This window comes from Ceratotherium simum, chromosome 1 (genome assembly GCF_057802395.1).
Source record: "Ceratotherium simum simum isolate JZ-2026a chromosome 1, ASM5780239v1, whole genome shotgun sequence".
NCBI classification, from domain to species: domain Eukaryota; kingdom Metazoa; phylum Chordata; class Mammalia; order Perissodactyla; family Rhinocerotidae; genus Ceratotherium; species Ceratotherium simum.
In genome coordinates, this window is record NC_141900.1 from 108,914,099 (window position 1) to 108,936,193 (window position 22,095).

At 36.4% G+C, this 22,095-nt stretch overlaps 1 protein-coding gene and 1 pseudogene across 3 annotated transcripts in view; one reads left to right on the forward strand and one right to left on the reverse strand.

Annotated features, from left to right (window-relative positions):
• Positions 1 to 22,095, reverse strand: part of LMBR1 (limb development membrane protein 1) — a 162,929-nt gene that overhangs the window by 140,069 nt on the left and 765 nt on the right. The gene's annotated exons all lie outside the window — the stretch shown is intronic.
• LOC101401230 (riboflavin kinase-like) lies at positions 7,781 to 8,506 on the forward strand (annotated as a pseudogene).

Here is a 22,095-nt window from a genome sequence, read left to right on the forward strand (position 1 = left end):
GGAAGACAAAGTGGGGCACTTGATGAACAATGGTATAACCCACAATGAGGAAAGAATCTTCATGCACCAAAAAACACAGCACCAAAATACATTTTTCAAAATTGAATATGCAAGGAAAAATAAAACACTTTAGTTGAGAGACTTGAATTCACCATGGAAGAAAAAAATAAACTCAAACTAAACACATAATAATAATAAATGTGAATTTTAAGAAGTAATAAGATTGCTCTAGTAAATGTGCTTATCATACTCAATGCTCTACACCTCATATCCTGACACCCACTGCCTCAGCCTCTCACAACCACTACTCTGCTTTGTTTCTATGAATTTGCCTCTTCTGGATACATCACATGAATGAATCATACAATACGTAGCTTTTTGTGTCTAGCTTCTTTCACTTCACATAACGTTTTCAAGGTTCATCCACGTTGTAGCATGCATCAATACATCATTCCTCTAGGTTTTTTATGAGAAAAATAAACCCCTATTTGATTAAAAACACACTGAATATTTGTTGCTAGTAGCTAAAAGCATTCCTTCGGATATATTTGCATATACACACAAAGATGTATATATAAAGGTGTTCATTGTTTCACCGTTTGTTATCGAAACAAACCACCTTTCAAAAGAGAGAAGAAAAAATTACCACTGCTCTATGTCCAGAAGAATTAATTTGAATACAAAACACCAGCTGATATCTACTCTTCTAACAGTTATAAGCACCCGCAAATAAAGTGCCCTGTGTCTTTCAACTTGCGCTTCAATAAAGGTGAAACAATATTTCCTCATAAACAAGTAACACCGAGACCTTTAACAAGGGGTAAATATTCCACTTTTCAAGATAATCAAAGAAAATTTCAAGTTTTACACTTTATTACCTATCTTGAGATTTTTCAGATTCTACATATTCTTACAATGCAAGTCATCAGAAATAAATTCTTTAAATCCCTTCTGAGATCCAGACTCCAGAAAAATATAAAGGAAGGACAGCTTTATTTGACAGGAGCCAGACCACAGCCAGTTGTCACTCACGCTTTGTCCTTCTGGCTCTTGACCGAATCACAACTATAACCCACAAAGCCTCCCTCTTTCTCAATCCCCACAACATTCCTAGTTCACATATTTTAGCATGACTGATTTCCATTATATGTTTCATGTAAATAAAACTTGTCTCCTAAACTATTTATCATATATATTATATAAATATTATATATTTAAATATAAAATTATAAACATAAATATATATTATATAAAATAGAAATATATTATATATGAATATATATTTATCACACATTTTTATATATATATTTAGGTATATTAGACATACTAACAGCAACAGGGACTATCTTGTACATCTCTTGAATCTTCTTGAGTGCCTAGATAAATAATTTTAAAATAAAGTGAGTAACTCACACTCCCTTCCCACTATTGGTTCCTTAGCCTCAGTCAGGTCTGATCAGGGCAAAGGGAAGACACTTTGAACTAGATGAAAGGTGGAAGTTTCCATTAGACTGGACTCAACTCTTCAATATGTGAAAATGACCATAAAGCTATGAGATGAATAGGGAACAGAGATCCAACAAAACATCCTTGCAAACAGCCATGGGAGAAAATTAAGCTTCTTTATAATTATTTCCTACCAAGTTTACCCATGCAATAGACAGTTAAGTACTGACATCTTAATGATACCGAGTCTTCCTTCCATGAAGATGGACTCTCTCTCCATTAATTTAGATCTTTTTTGATACCTTTATCCGAGTATGTAGTTTTCTTCATGTAGATCTTGTATATGTTTTGTTAGCTTTTATATCTAAGCATTTTCTTTTGGTTCTAATGTAAATGGTGTGTTTCTAATTTCAAATCCCAATTATTCACTGCTGGTATATAGGAAAGCAATTGACTTTTGTATATTAACTTTGTATCTTGAAACCTTGCTATAATCTTTTATTAGTCCCAGTTTTTTGTTATTGACGCTGGGATTTTCAACATAGATGATCATATCTATGTAGAAGGAAGAAAACAAAGACAATTTTATTTCTTCCTTCTCGATCTGTATACCTATTATTTACTTTTTGTTTCTTACTTTATTAGCTAGGACTTCCAGTACAATGTTGAAAAGGAACAGTGAGAGGGGACATCCTTGCCTTGTTCCTGATCTTAAGTGGGGAAAGCTTCTAGTTTCTCACCATTAACTATCATGCTAGCTGTAGATATTTTGTGGATGTTCTTTATAAGTTGAGGAAGCTTCCCTCTATTCCCAGTTTACTACGAGTTTTTAGCATGAATGAGTGCTAGATTTTGTCAAATGCTTTTTCTGCATCTATTGATAGGATTATATGATGTTTCTTCTTTAGTCTGTTGATGTGATGGATTACATTAAGCGATTTTCAAATGTCGAACCAGCCTTAAACACCTGAGATAAATCCAACTGGATCACAGTGTATAATTCTTTCTATACACTGTTGGATTTGGTTTGCTAATATTTTCCTGCAGAACTGTGTATCTATGCTCATGAGAGATATTCATCCATAGTTTTCCTTTACTGCAATGTCTTTGTCTGATTTTAGTATTAGGGTAATGCTGGCCTCATAGCAGGAGTTAGAAATTATCCCCTCTGCTTCTACTTTCTGTAACAGACTGCAGAGAACTGGTATCACTTCTTCCTTAAACTTCTGGTAGAACTCACCAGTGAAATCACCTGAGACCAGTGTTTAGAGGGTCAACTCCTTAGTTAATTTCTTTAATACATATAGATCTACTCAAATTATGTTTCACCTTGTGTGAGTTTTGATAGGTTGTGTCTTTGAAGGAATTTGTCCATTTCATTTCATCTAAGTTTTCAAATTTGTGGGCATAAAGTTGTTCATAATATTCCTTTAATTATCTTTTTAATGTCCACAGAATCAGTAATGGCCTCTCTTTCATTTCTGATATTAGTAATTTGTGTTTTCTTTTTTTCTTGGTTACCCTAGCTAGAGGTTTTATTGATTTTATTGATCAATTTTATTGATATTTTCAAAGAACCAGCTTTTGATTTTGTGAAATTTTAAAACTGATTTTCTGTTTTCAGTTTAATTGATTTCTGGTCTATTTCTTTTCTTTTGCTTACTTTGGAATTACATTGCTCTTCCTTTTCTAGTTTTCTCAAGTGGAAGCTTAAATTGTTGATTTTAGATCTTTCTTTTCTAATATGTCCATTCAATGCTACAAATTTCCCTCTAAGTACTACTTTTGCTGCATCCCATAAATTTTGATAAATTGTATTTTCATTTTCATTTAGTTAAAAATATTTTTAAATTTCTTGAGCCTTCTTCTTTGACCCATGTGTTATTTAGAGGTTGTTTAATCTCCAAGTACTCTGGAGCTTTCCAGCTATATTTGTTATTAATTTGTAGTTTAACTGTACTGTGGTCTGAGAGCAAACATCATATGATTTCTATTCTTTTAAGTTTGTTAACGTATGTTTTATGGCCTAGAATGTGGTCTATCTTGGTGAACGTTCCATGCAAGCTTAAGAAAAATGTACGTTGTGCCATTGTTCAATGAAGTAGTCTATAAAATGTCAATTACATCCAGCTGACTGATGCGCTGTTCAGTTCAACTGTACACCCTGATTTTCTGCCTGCTACATCTGTCAATTACTGATAGAGCAATAATGCAGTCTCCATCTATAATAGTGGATTCATCCATTTCTCTTTGCAGTTCTGTCAGTTTTGACTCATGTATTTTGATGCTCTGTTGTTAGGCGCATACACATTAAAGATTGTTATGTCTCCTTGGAAAGTTGATCCCTTATCATTTTGTACTGCCCGTTTTATCCCTGATAACTTTCCTTGTTCTGAAGTCCACCTTGTCTGAAATTAATACAGCTACTCCAGCTCTCTTTTGATTAGTGTTAGCACGGTATATCTTTCTCTGTCCCTTTACTTTTAATCTATCTATACCTTTCTATTTAAAGAGGATTTCTTACAAACATATAGTCAGGGGTTTTTTATCCACTCTGACAGTCTTTTTTTTTTTTTTTTAATATATATACATCTTTATTGAGTTTTTTTATATTTTGTGATAAATGTCCTCAACATGAAAAGATTACGTGCATGAGCAAAGGACTCATACATGTTGCGCTACTGTGTCGGAAAAATTAGCTAAAGAAGATTCAATTAAGCAGAATGGTGGCTTTATTTATTAAAACTCACAAATATTTCATAAATTTTAAAGCCACAAATTTATGAAATATTTGTGAGTTTTAATAAAATGACAGTCTCTGTCTTTTAATTGATGTATTTAGACCATTCACATTTAAAGTGATCGTTGATACTGTTGGTTTAATATTTATCACAGTTTTAACTATTTTCTATTCATTGCCCTTGTTCTTTGTTTCTATTTTTATCTTTCACTCTTTTTCTGCCTTCTGATTTTAATTGAACATTTTATATGACTCTATTTTCTTTCCTCTCTTAGCATATCAATTACACTTCTTTTAAAATATTTTTAGTGGTTGCCCTAGAGTTTGTAATTTACATCTACAACTAATCTAAGTCCATTTTCAAACACTAGACTGCTTCATGGGTAGTGCAGGTGCCTTATAAATTATTCCCAATCCCTCCCTCCTGTCCCATATAACATTACTGTCATTCATTTCACTTATGTGTAAGCTATAATCACTGAATACATTGTTGCTAGTATTACTTTCAATAAACTGTTACCCATTAGATTAATAACAACAAAATAAAAGATTTTATTTTACCTTCATTTACTCCCTCTCTAATGCTCTTCTTTTATGTAAATCTGAGTTTCTCACCTAAATAATTTTCCTTCTCTCTGAAGAACTGAAGAATTTTCCTTCTCTCTGAAGAACTTCTCTTAAAATTTCTTGCTAAGCAGGTCTACGAGCAACAACTTCCCTCAATTTTTGTTTGAGAAAGTTTTATTTCTCCTTTACTTTTAAAGGATAATTTTGCTGGATACAGATTCTAGGTTGGTGGATTTGTTTTTTTCTACTAACATTTCAAATATTTCACTCTCCTCTTCTTGCTTGCATGGTTTCTGAAGAGAAATCTGATATAATTCTTATCCTTGATCCTCTATTTGTAAGGTGTTTTTATTCCTCTGGCTTCTTTCCTCTCTTCTCTTTCTCTCTGATTTTCTGCAGTGTGAATATATGCCTAACCTTTCATTTTAAATACAGTTTTTGGTTGACATGGTAAAAATTATTTTAATTTTTCTTTAAAAAACACAAGGTGTGCAATTATAATGGGAAGTAGTTTTTCTCCCCCTTTTAACATTACGTAGTTTGGAATGATCTATCCTTTAATCTCTTAATGTGCCCCCAAATTTTTTTCAAAGAGCAAGGAATTTGGTTATTACAATATCCAATTAAACTAGTATTAACTTTCCCTACTATGACAACTTACAACAGAAAATAAACATTACTTGTAAGAGGCTATTCAAATTGTGCATATATGTAATTACTTCTGTGCTTAGCTTATATACTTGTTTGGCAGTTAGTGTGAAGACTAGAGTTCCTCAACCTTGGCACTGTTACCATTTTCGGGCAGATAATTCCTTGTTGTTGGGGGCTATCCTGTGCGTTGTAGGATTTTAGCAGCATCTCTGTCCTCTACCCACTAGACGCCAATACAGGATCCCCCTAGTTGTGACATTGCTACATGTCTCCTGGGGGGGGCACTGCCACCCCAGTTGAGAACCATAGGTCTAATACATATATGCTAAATATGGAAAAAGGCAATAATGTAAAAATGGTATTATTTGGTGTTAATTTTTTCAAATAATGTAACTTTTGAAGCGAAGGAGTGATAGATAAATCTCTAAGGGGCGACTTGAAAATTACTGTGTCAGACATATAAATGCATGTGACGTATAGGAAGACCTTAAGAAAAGTAAGGCTGCCATCCAACTCTCCTCCACAGGCAATCTCTTGTTTTTCTAAGCCACTTCCACAATGCTAGGTAATAATTTTTGGTTTCTGAACATTAACAATAGACACTGACTTCCCAATACAGAAGCTGAGGATTTAGCTACTAGCTTTCTGATACCGAGGACATCTACACCATAGGAAATATTTCCACTGCTACCTGTCTCCTACTTCTTCCTCTTGTGTTTACTGCTATATTATTATTCCTTGTTATTCTCTTTCGTAACCTTGCAAGGACTTAAATCTTTACTTCTTGTTTTATCAATTTATTCCCAGAGGTGTAGCTGACAGATGTGTCCTGTTCTTAAATTCTCAAGTGGTAGCTGCTATTATTATTATCAGTAGTTATGATAACCTAATTATCTAACAATAGAGGGATGGTTCTGTTTAGTTTTTCACAATTTAAATATCGTTACAATGGCGGGCCGGCCCCATGGTGTAGCGGTTAAGTGTGTGTGCTCTGCTGCTGGCGGCCCAGGTTCGGATCCCGGGAGCGCACCAAGGCACCACTTGTCACGCCAAGCTGTGGCGGTGTCCCATATAAAGTAAAAGATGGGCACGGACGTTAGCCCAGGGCCAGTCTTCCTCAGCAAAAAGAGGAGAATCAGCATGGATGTTAGCTCAGAGCTGATCTTCCCAAAAAATAAATACCTTAAAAAAAAAAAAAAAGGTGATCACTCTTTAAAATAAATAAATAAATAAAGTTACAATGAAAATCTTAATGCATATAGCCTTCTTCTTGAAATTACTGTAATATAAATTCCCAGGAGTAAGATTATTAAATGAGTGTATAAATATTTCATTATATTGCTTTTCAGCAGGGTTATTAGAATTTATTTATTCATATTGAAAATAGTGTTATTCTTTTTTTCCAATTATATAAATAAAAATCCTTATTGTTAAAAACTGAATTTATTCAGAGAAGTATAAGAAAAGGTAAAAGGGTAAAAGTAACCCTAAATTCCACTACTCTGAAATAAGCCCCCTTCTCTCATACCTCTCTCTGTGTATATCTACACTACTTAAATAACATTTATCTTAGTCAGATTATACATTTACTGTTTCTATGTGGAAATATCTTCAGTTTTTTCTTGCCCTGTGATTTTTGGCTTCTGGTCATACCTTCTTTATATACACCTCCTCCTCCCAACTTTACCATCTCCTCAGGTAACTAGTAGGAAGGGTAGTCTGGTGTACAGGCTTCCATTCTTGTTACTGGCTCCAAAATATTCCACAACATGTGTAAGTGGCTGTATAAGGCTACGTCTTCTAAAATTTTTGTTTTTTTTTTTTTTTTTTTTTACATTTAAGTCTCTAATCCGTCTAGAACTCATTTTCATATATATGATATAGGGTTTCAATTTCATATTTTCTTTTGTTAGGCCCAACACAATGTATTAAATAAACCATCTTTTCCCACTAAAAATGACTGCTGCTGTATATTAAATTCCCAAATATAGTGGGACATATTTCTATTATGTTTGTTCTCTTTGTCAATTTCTATAAGAGTGACATGCACTTTTAATAGTAATGATTATATAGCATTATTTGCTCTCTGGGAAGGCAAATCTCTCTCCATGAGTTTCATTTTTCATAATTTCCTACACTAGTTCCAGGCTTTTTTATTTTTTTTATTTTTGGAGGCAAAAATTCAGACATTTAACCTTCCATATGAACTTTAGTATCATTTGTCTTCAATGCTAAATAAAACTCTGGGCCTGCCCGCATGGCTAGCCGGGCTTCCGCCCAAGTCCCCCGGCTAGTCTGGAAGGTGCGGGCACTGCCTCGACGGCGGCTCCATGGGACGCGTGGACCGGCCGCCCCCCGCCCCTGGCAGACGCCGTCATGAGGGACCTGCCGTACTTCTGCCGCAACCAAGTGGTGTGGCTCCAAGCAGCTAACTGTGGGCATCCCACAGCTAACTTTCCTGAACAAGTAGTAGATAATCTTCCAGCTGATATATCCACTGGCATTTATTACGGTTGGGGCAGTGTTGGAAGTAGAGATGTCCCTAAGATGGTGGTGAGCATAAGATGGAACCCATACTACAAGAATACGAAGAAGTCCATGGAAACTCATATCATACATACCTTCAACAAGGACTTCTATGAGGAAACCCTCAATGTGGCTGTCGTTGGCTACCTCAGACCAGAAAAGAACTCTGATTCTTTTTTTTTTTTTTTTAAACATCTGATGCCAATCCTCCTCTTTGTTTTTTGCTGCAGAAGATTGGCCCTGGGCTAACACCCGTGCCCATCTTCCTCTATTTTATATGGGATGCCGCCACAGCATGGCTTGACAAGTGGTGCATCGGTCCACACCCAGGATCCAAACCTGCAAACCCCAGGCCGCCAAAGCGGAGTGCAAGAACTTAACCGCTACGCCACCGGGCTGGCCCCAGAACTTTGATTCTTTAGAGTCACTTATTTCAGGAGTTCAAGGTGATATTGAGGAAGCTAAGAAACAACTTGATTTACCAGAACATCTGAAACTCAATGAGACAATTTCTTCCAGGTTCCTAAAAGCAAAATAATGAATGGCCACTGATGAAAAATCATGTTATTTATTCATTCACTGTTTTCTAGTATTTTACTTCTTATAACTCTGTAGTCTCAGCTTTGTTCTATTTTTAAAATGTTTGGGGCCGGCCCCGTGGCTTAGCGGTTAAGTGCGCGCGCTGTGCTGCTGGCGGCCCGGGTTCGGATCCCGGGCGCGCACCGACGCACCGCTTCTCCGGCCATGCTGAGGCGGCGTCCCACATACAGCAACTAGAAGGATGTGCAACTATGACGTACAACTATCTACTGGGGCTTTGGGGGAAAAAATAAATAAATAAAATTTTTAAAAATGTTTGATTTTTAAAATAGAACAAAGCTGTGAATTAGTTTAAACAGTATAGTGCAGTTACCATATTATGCTTCAACTGTTCAGTTAAACCCATCATGCTACAGTGCTAAAAGATTCATTTTAAAAATCAAGATTTTTTTATGTAATATATTGATTAAAATGTACCAACAGAAAAGTCTTAAGTGTCTTATAATGGAAATAAAATGTATATAAATATGAGTAAAAAGGGAAGTCACTAGTTTGAGAAGAGAATGATATTCTCATGGTAAAATACTAGCATGTCTGTACTTGTATAGCGTGTGCTGCTCAACAGAGAAGGTTATAAAAGTAAATGGATTAAACAGAGGTTTGACACTTTATTACAAACCTCAGGGGGAAAATCCAGATTTTGTATTTCTGATACCTTGTGCATGACTATATTATTACAGACATGAAGACTTGTGAAATTTCATTTTAATCAGTCATCTCCTTAATGGGGTCAGATCATTATACTGTGTTCCATTTGTGTTACAGCTGCCTCAGTTCTAATTGGTCTCAACTCCCTCTGCCTATCATTTTTTTGTCTTTCAAAGCAGTAAAATGAGTGTTTTTTGAATCTCTAGGTCTCATGCTGTATAACACTTCTCTATTCTTTTTTAAGAGTAGATATTCTTCTTCAACATTTTCCTTGACTTGGGTTTTTTTCCTTTAGACAATTGTCAATGTCAGGTTTTTTCCATTTAGAATATCCTACAACTGTACACTTACAAAAGATTGCATCTGTATCTACCACTCCATCCCTTCGCTATATGAACAGTCATTAAGCACATAATTGTATTGCATTTTAGGAAAAAAATTTCATCTTTAGGTTTTTTCAAAGTTTTAAAGAACACATAGCAGTTCATTTATATATACCAGTTTCTTAAAGAACACAAAATACTTGTTTTCCCCCAGGGAAGCTATTTACGAGCCAATTAAACTATGAAGCAGAAAGTTATTTATTTTTAACATGATCATATGTTCCTGAGCAAATGTAAACTGTTGAGTTGTGTACGCACAATGTGATTTAACGCTAAAGAGTGCTTGTAGCTTGGGGGAAAGGCATAAATAATACAGTTTTAGTTAAGTAAAAAATAAAATAAACAAAACTCTGCTTCCAACTACAGTTGCATTAATTGTACATATTAATTTTGGAAGAGTTAATATTTGCATGATATTTTGTCTTTCCCTTCAGGAATGTGGAATATCTTTTCACTTGTTAGATCATGTTTCATATCCTTCAATAAGATTTTTATGGTTCTCTGCATATAGTCCTTATTCCCTTCTTGTTAAGTTCTGTTTTACAGTTTTTGTTGCTAATGTGAATAAAATATTTTTCTTATTTTGACTGTGGCTGGTTATTGCTAGTACAGAGAAAAGCTCTTGACTTGTGTATACTTACACTGCCTCTAGTTAGTTTACCCAAATCACTCATAATTTCAGAATCTTATGGTTTTTCTAGTTACACAATCATATCACTAATTAGGAGATCATTTTCTTCTTTTCTAATAATTATAACCAATATTAATTCTTACCCTTTTGAATTCCCCAGAACCTTGAAAATGTCCAATAATGTTGATGATAGCAGGCATTCCTATCTTTTTCATCATAATAATGAAAATAGTTTTTGAGTTTCCATATTTAGCATAATGTTTCCTGTTGGTTTTTGACAAATATTTAAGTAAATGTCATTAATTTCTTTTTTTTTTTTTTAAGATTTTATTTATTTATTTTTTCCCCCCAAAGCCCCAGTAGATAGTTGTATGTCATAGCTGCACATCTTTCTAGTTGCTGTATGTGGGACGCGGCCTCAGCATGGCCAGAGAAGTGGTGCGCGCCCGGGGTTCCGAACCCGGGCAGCCAGCAGCAGAGCGCGTGCACTTAACCGCTAAGCCACAGGGCCGGCCCATTAATTTCTATCTTATTTAGCATTTTTGTTAGGAATGGTTGCTTAACCTGAGCAACATTTATTAGAATAATCAATTTTCCTTTTAAGTTGTTGAAATGATAAATTATGTTGTTATATTTCATGGTTATTAAGCCATCCCAATACTGAACCATTCCTGGAATAAACTCATCTTGTTTACTGTGTATTAATCCGTTGATACAGTATTGTACTGTAAATTTTTATTGGTATTTATAAATGACATTATTTGATAATTTTCTTTCTTACTCAGATTTTATTGAGGTTATGGTAACTTCATAAAATGAAATTAGGAGTTTTTCTCCTTTTCATGTGAGTCACTTTAAATATTAGAATTATCTGTTCTTTAAAGGTGATATAGAATTCAGCTACAAGCCCATCTGATCCTAATATTTTATATAATGATAGATTTTTAAATGTTTCCCATATCTTCTATGGTAAATAACTGATTCAAGTTTTTAGATTTTTCCTTGGTTAAAGAAAATGAATCTAGACAAAGACCTTCTATCTTTCACAAAAATTAACTCAAAACGGATCATAGACTTAAATGTAAAACACAAAACTATAAAACTTCTAGAAGAAAACACAGGAAAAAAATCCAGGTGACAGGTGATCTTGGGTTTGGCAATGACTTTTTAGATACAACATGAAAAGCATGATCCATAAAAGAAAAACATGATAAACTGGACCTCATTATAATCAAAAACTTCTGCTCTGTGAAAGACACTGTTAAGAGAAGCAAAGACAAGCCACAGACAGGTAGAAAATTTTTGCAAAACGCATATGTGATAAAGGACTTGAATCCAAAATATACAAAATTAAAAAATAAAAAATTAATTTAATTTTAATTTAAAAATTAAAAATTAATTTAATTTTAATTTAAAAATTAAAAAATGGGCAAGAGGGGCCAGCCCAGTGGCATAGTGGTTGGGTTTGTGCACTGCTCTTTGGTGTCCCAGAGTTCACAGGTTCGGATCCCAGGCGCGGACCTACACACCGCTCATCAAGTCATGCTGTTGCAGCGTCCCACATACAAAATAGAGGAAGACTGGCACCGATGTTAGCTCAGGGACAATCTTCCTCAAGCAAAAAGAGGAAGATTGGCAACAGATGTTAGCTCAGGGCAAATCGTCCTCAACAACAACAAAAAAAGAGATCTGAACAGACTGCTCACCAAAGAAGATATGTCCCTTTCTTTACCATACACAAGAATTAACTTGAAATGAATCATAGATCTAAATGTAATAGCTAAAACTATAAAATGCTTGGAAGAAAGTACAAGAGTAAGTCTTTGTGACCTTAGGTTGGCAAGACCTTCTTGGATATGACATAAACATACAAGTGACAAAAAAAAATTTGATAGATAAATTGGACTTCAAAAAAATTAAAAACTTTTTGTGCTGCAATCAAGAAAGTAAAAAGATAACCCATAGGAGAAAATATTTGCAAGCCATATGTCTGATAAGGGTCCTATATCCAGAATATGTAAAGATTTCTTATAACTCAATAATAAAAAGAAAAAGAACCCAATTAAAAAATGGACAAAGGATCTGAACACACATTCCTCCAATGAAGATACACAAATGGCCAATAAGCACACGGTAAGCTGTTCAACCTCACTAGTCATCAGAGAAATACAAATCAAACCACAATGAGATAACTTTTTCTCTTGTATTCACAAGAATGGCTATAATCAAAAATCAAAAAAAAACATTAATGACAAGTGTTGATGAGGATGTGGAAAAATCAGAACTCTCATACATTGGTGACAGAAATGTGAAATGATGCCCTGACTTTGGAAAATAGTTTGGCAGTTCCTCAAAATACTAAACAGAGTTACCACCACATGACCCAACAATTCTACCCAAAAGAAATAAAACCATAACAATATGGAGAAATGAAACTTATACACAAATGTTCATAGCAACATTTTTCATAAGACCCAAAAAGTGGAAATAACCTGAAGCTCCATCAACTGAAGAATGAATAAACAAAATGTGGCACATCCATACAATGGAATATTATTTGGCCATAAAAAGGAATAGAGTATTGATGCACGCTACAACATGGATGAACCTTGAAAACATCAAGCTAATTGAAAGAAGCTAGACACAAAAAAACACATATTGCATGATTCAATTTGTATGAAATATCCAGAAATAGGCAAATCCATACAGACAGAAAGTAAATTAGTGGTTGCCTAGGACTGGAGGGAGGAGAGTTTGGGGGTAAATGGGGAATGTACTGCTAATGGGTATACAGTTTCTTTTCAATATAATAAAATGTTCTATTTGTGGTGACACAAATAAAATGACAGATTGTGGTGATGGCTGCACAACTCGTGAATATACTAAAAACCATTAAATTGGGTGAATTGTATGATATGTGAATTATATCTCAATAAAACTTTAAGAAACAGATGAGTTAGTTTTGTGCAGCATTTCCACTGTTCTGGTGAGGAAAAAATACATATACGTGGATGAACTACTAAATACGAATTATATAATTTCAGTGATTCCACATACAAGCTAAATGTTCTTAAAAGTGCATTTAAAACTAACATTGCACAATATCAAGATGAATGGTAAAATTCATGCAATAAAATTTAATTTTTTTCCTTAGAATAACATTGAATAGCATATAAAAAACACTATGACAAGTTGGGAGAAAAACCACAGAATAAAGGAAAAAGCTTTATATTTTAGTACATTTAACAGTGTTTTTTTCCTGCTTTTTGAACAAAGAGCATATTTTCATTTTTGCACTGGGCCCTGAAAATTATGTAGCCAGCCCTGGCACAAATCTGAAAACCACTGCATGGAACGTCCTGGAAAGTATAGAAGCAAAATCAGAATATGAATGTGAAGAAAAATTTCCCAGGCACCTTGCTCTTTTAACATCTAGATGTCCCTCAAGTTAACAAAGTTACATCAAGTGCTCTTGGTAACTAGTAGAACTCTGAAACTTGTTCAAAAATCATCTATTCTTGAATAAGCTTAATTCAATACATCAAAGTCAAAAGAAATAACAAATAATTTATTAAGTAATGATCATGTGTCAAGCACTGTGCCAGGCACTTTCCTAACATTATCTCATTTAATTCTCACAACTTTGGGATATTATAATTCCCATTTTTACAGATTAGACAATTAAGGTTTCAAGAGATTAAGCAACTTACCCCATATCACCCAGTTAGTCAAGAGCAAATGTGTGACTGGAACCTACACTGCCCTATCCAAAGCCAGCAGATCCACCTCCTTGTTCAGCTCTCAGCACTGCTGAGCAGTAGGGAGAAGCACAAACTCAAAATATAGTGGGTAAAATTCTGGGTTTTGAAAGAGTATTAGACGATGGATAACAACAGTTATAGGCCTCAATGATACATCCGATATTAAAATACACATCAACTAATTCACAGATCAACTACATGGAATTACCGTCTCATGAATTAGCATGGTGGTGAACAACTCTGTTCACAGTCCTAGATGCTCAGCTTTTGGCAAATTCCTTATTTAGTGATGGCGCTGTACGAAAGATACAGACATAGTAAATTTGATGTAAAGTAATATTAGATGATTCTTAAGGCCAAAAACTGTACTTTAAGGGATATGTGGAATGTTCCTGAATCTCAAGCCCCCAAGGAGATACACATGTGAAAAACTGATATTAATTAAATATCAGAATAACTTTCAAAATTCTTATCTAGAGGGTCTATGGCCTACACAACTGAAGCACTCTGAGTTTTATCATGAGTCCTACCACAAAAAAAAAAATTATATTGTATTCCCTCTCCAACTTCAAGTTCCTCTCACACAATTTCAAGTTTATGCAAATTTAGTTCTACAAAGCTTATTAAGAACCAAGAAATTTTGGCATTCCCAAATTTCATGTCACTCCTGGAGATGGGTCAGTCAGCAATGGAAAGACAAGTAAAATGGGATGACAGAGAGGAACGGTTTCTGCAGTGACACCTGGGGAAGGCAGATCCAAGCTGTGGAAGGCACCCCACCACCGTCTGTGAGGGCAGTAGGAAGACAGGTACATAAATGACCACAAGTGCTCTGACATGGAGTCATCAAGGGCAGAGCTAGGGTTCTACACCCAGTATTTGGGAAAGGTCACCCAAAGCTTCTCCGACCTCCAGCACACAAGTTCTTCTGTGCCAGAAGAATGATAGCAAGGAGCTGGGTGTCCCAGGAGTCAACAACTCCAAGCCAAAAATCAGAAAAATAGGGGCTGGCCCAGTGGCGTAGTGGTTAAGTTCACACACCCCAGTTAGGCGCTCTGGGATCACGGGTTCAGATCCCAGGCACCGACCTACACGCCGCTCATCCAGCCAAGCTGTCGTGGCATCCCATATACAAAATAGAGGAAGATGGGCACAGATGTTAGCTCAGGGCCAATCTTCCTCACCAAGAAAAAAAAAAAACAGAAAAACACTAAACATCTGGATGGAGGAACAGACAGAACATCCACTATTCTCAGAGTGCATATTATTCAAAACAATCCAAAATGCATTTCCAAGGATTCCATTGAAATTCTAGGCAAGAGGAGTCTGAAAAGATTCTAACACACAAAGGATAACAGATATTAACAGTGTAAAATTAAAATTTATTGTCTTTATTTGGTGCTCTTTCTGGATTGTTTTATTTTAACTGTTAAAACATTTATAAGGGCTTTCAAAGCTAAATTCCAAACTTTATTTCCACATGTCTGTTTTCTCCTATAATGCCTCAAGTTCCTTGAATTACCTTCCTACCAAGGTTTTCAAGAAATTAACCTGTACTATTATATCTGGATATGATCTTCATAGCTCTAACATCGTCATGAGTGAATATCTTCCAATATCTACTAAAGACACTGTGGAGAATAAAACAAAAGCATACAGCTCTCAGAGACTTTATATTCTATCCTACTGCATACCTCTGGCTTGGCAACAAAAGGAAGACTAGCACTAGAAATCATGCTGAGAGGATATCACATCCTTTGGATATCTACGCCTCTCAGGACATATACTTCCAACAGTCACTTAAGAAGGAAAGGAGGCCGGCCCAGTGGCGTAGTGGTTAAGTTCAGCATGCTCCGCTTCAGCAGCCCAGGTTTGCAGGTTCCGATCCCAGGTGCAGACCTACACCACTCACAAGCCTTGCTGTGGCAGCAATCCACATACAAAACACAGGAAGATGGGCAGAGATGTTAGCACAGGGCCAATCTTCCTCACAAAAAAAAAAAAAGGAAAGGAAGAAAGGATAAAATACCTCAAGTGTAATTAGCAATGCCTCAGTCTCCTTTAACCTCAAGTATAGAACTACAGAGACGTGAGGTATACTCACCAGGAGAGTAGGGTAGGCCAAAGCTCCTGTTACCAATTACCACAAACTTAGTGACTTAAAACAACACATACTTATCTCATAGTTCTGGAGATCAGAAACCCAACATGGGTTTCACTGGGATAAAAGTAAGGTGTCAGCATAGCTAGTTTCTTCTGGAGACTCTAAGACAGATTCCATTTCATGACTTTTCCAGCTTCTGGAGGCCACCCACATGCCTTGGCTTATGGCCCCTCCCTCCATCCTCAAAGTGCATCACTCCAACCTCTGCTTGTCATCATATCTCCTTTTCTGACTCTCACCCTCCTGCCTCCCTCTTATAAGGACCCATGCGATTACATTGCACTCACCCAGATAACTCAAGTATAATCTCCCTTTTAACATAATCACATCCACAAAGTCCCTTCTGCCATGTAAAACAGCATAGTCACAGGTTCCAGAGATTACCACATGGACATCTTTATGGGCCACTGTACTGCCTATCAGAGAAAACTGATTTAACTCAGTTTAGCAAAATCAAATACAAAGAATCCTCTATATCTCCATCCCATTCCTTTTTGCTCACCGGTATAAAATGTGCTATAAAATCATTTCAATATATGTTGGCTATCGGATTTGTATCGACTACATCCTTCCACTATAAGATTTTATGACCACAATGAGAAAGAGAAAAGCAGCCCCTGACATCTGGCCTGCTACTATCAGCTAGGCCTTGGTGTTGCTACAAACTGGCTAGCAACTCAGAGTGAGGTACTCACAGCTAGGGCTTGAGGATTCTCCTGTTGAAGATAAACAACTTAGAAAACATCAGAGAAGGCCACTCTATGACGATAACGGATAAAGAATAAACAAGACTACTCTGTATCATGCCTGAATAAAGACAAAAAACATGAACACTGCCCAAATCATAAAAATGGCAAAACATCTCCCCACCCTGGCTAATATGAATAACTTGCTTCTTTATCAATTACAGTTTTAGCCTCACTCTAGTCTTCTTGCCTTCTAGATAAGATTTATTAAGATACCCAATCACAGAATTATCTCTGCTTCCTAACAGCATCCAATACAGACCAAAGCCCCACTTCCTTAAATTCTTCTCAAATCACCTAACACAAGCCCAGATCCCACTTTAAAAATTTCCTTTCTAGGGCTGGCCCCGTGGCTTAGCGGTTAGGTGCACACGCTCTGCTGCTGGCGGCCCAGGTTCGGATCCCGGGCGCACACCGACGCACCGCTTCTCCGGCCATGCTGAGGCCGCGTCCCACATACAGCAACTAGAAGGATGTGCAACTAAGACATACAACTATCTACTGGGGCTTTGGGGGAAAAAATAAACAAATAAATAAAATTATTAAAAATTGCCTTTCTTGGGCCGGCCGCATGGCTTAGCAGTTAGGTGCACGCGCTCGGCTGCTGGCAGCCCGGGTTCGGATCCCGGGCGCGCACCAACGCACTGCTTCTCCGGCCATGCTGAGGCCGCGTCCCACATACAGCAACTAGAAGGATGTGCAGCTGTGACATACAACTATCTACTGGGGCTTTGGGGGGAAAATAAATAAATAAATAAAATCTTTAAAAAAAAAAAATTGCCTTTCTAACATTGAGATGCCCCACAATTCCCCACGGTATGCACTTTCCCTTTGTACAACATGCAATAAACCCAGCTTGTCCAACTCAGGTGTGTTCCTGGTGGTCTCTGGCAGAAGGGCAATGACAAAGGTCAGAAAAGACCATGGACCCCCAGACAACTTCATTCCAAATTTATATACAAGATTGGTGATGGGCTCCCATCTTCTGCCCTATCCCTTTCTCAAGAAGGAAGGGATAAAGTTTTTATCTCCAACACAAGGAGTAACCCATGAAGGTAAGTGCAAGACCCTGGTAAGAAAAGGCAAGTAAACTCACCTTGGGAAGCAGTATGTGGAGGATGATTCCTGGCATCCACATTATTTCCCCCCTCCTATTTGGCCAAAAGAAAGCCAAATAAATAGGAGGGTCCTAAAATCTCTACTGTTGTAGAAGTCCAAGTCAACCCCAGAATTGTCCCCAAAAATATTACAACCAGGTGAGGGAGCTTAAACCATAGCCAGGATAAGGCAAATTTAGATTGTGCAGCCAGACCCCAAAACTCCCTGCCAGCTAGCTTCACAGGCTCTCCTGGTCCTTTCATTAGCCTTACAATAAGCCAACCTCACATTTTATGTAACCAACCTAGTTGGATCCCACTTAACACTGTCATGGTGGAGATTTAAACTTTATAGGACTGTAAATATAGTACAGGCTGTGCAGTCAGTCTGCCTGGATTCAAACCTTGGCTCCACTGCACACTGACTGTGCCACCATGGCAAGGTGCTGCAAAGTACCTACTTCATAGGGTTGTTGTGAGACTCAAATAAGATAACCTGGTAAGCACTCAATAAATGTTATTTATTATTAATTTGATGAAGGGATTATCGGGGGTTTTTGGTACAGTTATGCACTAATCTGTGATCATTTTACAGTAATAATATATTGGTGAAAGTGGCATCAACGTAAGAAAACCATTTTGAAGGTATCATCTAAGTAAATGCATCCAAAGAATAGATGTACTGAAAGACAACTGTTCCTGCGCAACCATGACGGGCATAAAGAACAGATATATATAAATTACTGTCAATGTTTCAGTTCTCCTGCTGGATATTAATAAGCCAGAGTCAATGTTTAGTATCCTGGGCGATGGTTCATGCGTGCATATTATTTAAAAATAGGTTAATCAAAAGCATGTCACACACAGACCAACAAAAAGTTTGTGTATGAACCAATGATTATAACTAATCCAATTCTCTGCACCTGAAGTACAAAAAAAAGGAAAAGAAAGGAAATGGATCATTACCACCTGATATTAATAGATAAAGTCCAATGTGATCACTAAAGTAACTGACAAGAGAACTCTGAGATATTCATAATACTAAAGACAAAATAAGATTATTACATGAGTATTTAAAGTTAAACACTACATCATCTACAAAAATTAACTCAAAATGAATCAAAGACCTAAAGGTAAGAGTTAAAACTATAAAACTTCGAAGAAAACCCAAAGGAAAATCTTCATGACATTGGACTCGGCAATGATTTCTTGGATATAACACCAAAAGCACAGCCAACAACAAAAATAGATAAATTGGACTTCATCAAAATTAAAAAACTTTTGTGCAGAAAGGACACTATAAACAGAATAAAAAGGCAACCCACAAAATGGGAGAAAATATTTGCAAATCACATATCTAATAAGGGATTAATATCCACAATATACAAAGAATTCCTAATACTCAACAACTAAACAACCCAATTCAAAAAAGGGCAAAGGACTTGAACAGATATTTCTCCAAAGAAGATACACAAATGGCCAATAAGCACATGAAACAATCCTCAACATCACTAATCATCAGGGAAATCAATCAAAACCACAATGAGATACCACTGCACACTCATTAGGATAACTTTTAAAAAAAAAAAAAAAAACAGAAAATGACATGTGTTGGCAAGAATGTGGAGAAACGGGAACCTTGGCACATTGCTGTTGGGAATATAAAATGGTGCAGCCAGTGTGGAAAACAGTATGGCAGTTCCTCAAAAAATTAAACATAGAATTACCATATGATACAGCAACTCCACTTCTGGGTAGATATCTAAAAGAATTGAAAGCAAGGTCTCAAAGACATATCTGTACACCCACATTCATAGCAGCATATTCACAATAGCCAGGAAACAACTCAAACGTCCACTGACGAATGAATAGACAAGCAAAATGTGGTACAAACATACAATGAAATATTATCCAGCCTTAAAAAGGAAGGAAATTCTGACACATGCCACAACATGGATGAAACTTGAAAACATTATTCTAAGGGAAACAAGCCAGACACAAAAGGACAAAAATTATATGATTCCACTTATATGAGATACCTGGAGCAGTCAAATTCATAGACAGAAAGTAGAATGGTGGTTACCAGAAGCTGGGAGGAGAGAGGAAAGGGGAGTTATTGATCCATGGGGACAGAGTTTCAGTTTGGAACGATGAAAAGGTTCTGGAGATGGAGAGTGGTGATGGATGCATAACAATGCAAATGTACTTATGCCACTGAACCGTACACTTAAAATTGTATGTTATGTATATTTTATCACAATAAAAAAGCTAAACAAAAATTATAGCATTATATGGCAAAACCAAAAAGAGGTGAATAACTAAAAGAACTGGCAAAAAGCCCTAAAGAAAAATCAAGCATTTATATTCACTCTAAATATGAATAATTTGAGGAAGGAATGCCAAAGACTGGAAACTCACTAAGCTTGGTCACTGTCTGCACTGGTTCTATAGAGAGTGGAGTATATTCACCACCCAAGGGTGCTGGTCCAGGGGAAGTGGGGGTGACAAGGGGCAGAACTAAGGAACTCTAGAATCACTGCCAAATCGAATTGTTTCCACGGTAGTAGACAAAAGTAATAAAGCTCCTGGCTACTATAACATGGGTCCCTTTCTCAATCCAATGACAGAATATCTAATTAATTTAAAATAAAGCCAAAAACAAAAAGACCAATGGAACAGCATAGAGTCCAAAACTTACCACAAATATACAGTTACCTAACTGAAGCGAGCGGACATCTATGTGAAAAAAACATATATGATTCTTACTTCACAACACACACAATATATAAATTGCAGATGAACTGGAGATCTAAACGGGAAGAGCAAATCAATGCAGCATTTAGAGAAAAGCACAGGAGAACATCTTTCTAACCTTGGAGGAAGCGAAGATTTCTTAAATAGGACATTAAAAAGTATTGAGCATAAAGAATAAGTTTTGATAAAGTGAGCTATATTAGAAATAAGAATTTCTGCTCATCAGGAGATATCAAGCCAGTGAAAAGGCATCCACAGAATGGAAAAAAAAATTTGCAATATACGTATCTGATCAAGGTATCATATCCAGAATTCGCAAAGAAGTCTCGCAAATCAATATTGAAAAGATAAACAAACTAATCTAAAAATAGGAATAAGACTTGAAGATACTTCACAAAAGATTTCCAAATGACCAATAAACATATGAAAAGGTGCTCAAATTCATTAATCATCAGGGAAATGCAAATAAAATCTTTTGTGCAATAAATACTATGACACTTACTAGAATAGCTAAAATAAAGGAGAGAAAATACTAAGTGTTGTCAAGATGGGAAGCAACCATACCTCGCATACAGTGCTGGTGGGAGTGTAAACTGGTACAACCACTCTGGGCAGACCGTTTAAAAGTACCTACTAAAGAGGAACAAATGTACAACCTATAACCTAGCGGTTCCACTCCTAGGTATAGACCTAACAGAAATGCATACACGTGTTACCAAAAGACATGTACAAGAATATCATATCCAAAAGCTGGAAACTACTGAAGTGCCCACCAACACTAAAGTAAAAATAAACTGTGCTACGGTCACACAGCTGCAGCACCGAGAATGAATTATAACCACATACAACACGGAGGAATTTCACAAACACTGCTGAGTGAAAGAAGCCAGGCACAAAAGAGGGCATCCGTAAGGTTCCGTTTATATACAAGTGCAAAACTAACCTATTACTGTCGGGAAAGGGTTACTGCTGGTGGAGCGGAAAGGAACTGGGAAGAGAAAAGGAACGGGCCTCTGGGGTGCCAGTAAGACTGTTTCTCAACCTGGGTTCAAGATTACACAGGTGTGTTTAGTCGGAAACGCTTCCAGCTGTACACGGTGATCACGCACTTTCTCTGTTTATTTTAGCTTCAATAACAAGATTAAACTTAAACATGCTGTGTCAAATTCCACTAGTTCAGACTTTATATCGCCTCTCTGTTCAGAGCTATGACTTAGCAAAGTGATTCCCAATTTTCAAGATCAATAACTACACAAATTAGGCAATTCTAAATCAGAATTTTTCACCTCAAACCAGGAGCGTGGCTGAATTGGGGAGAAGTTAGTGGGAAGCGGGGAGGGGTAAGTACGAACACATGACACTGACATCTTCTCACCGCTAT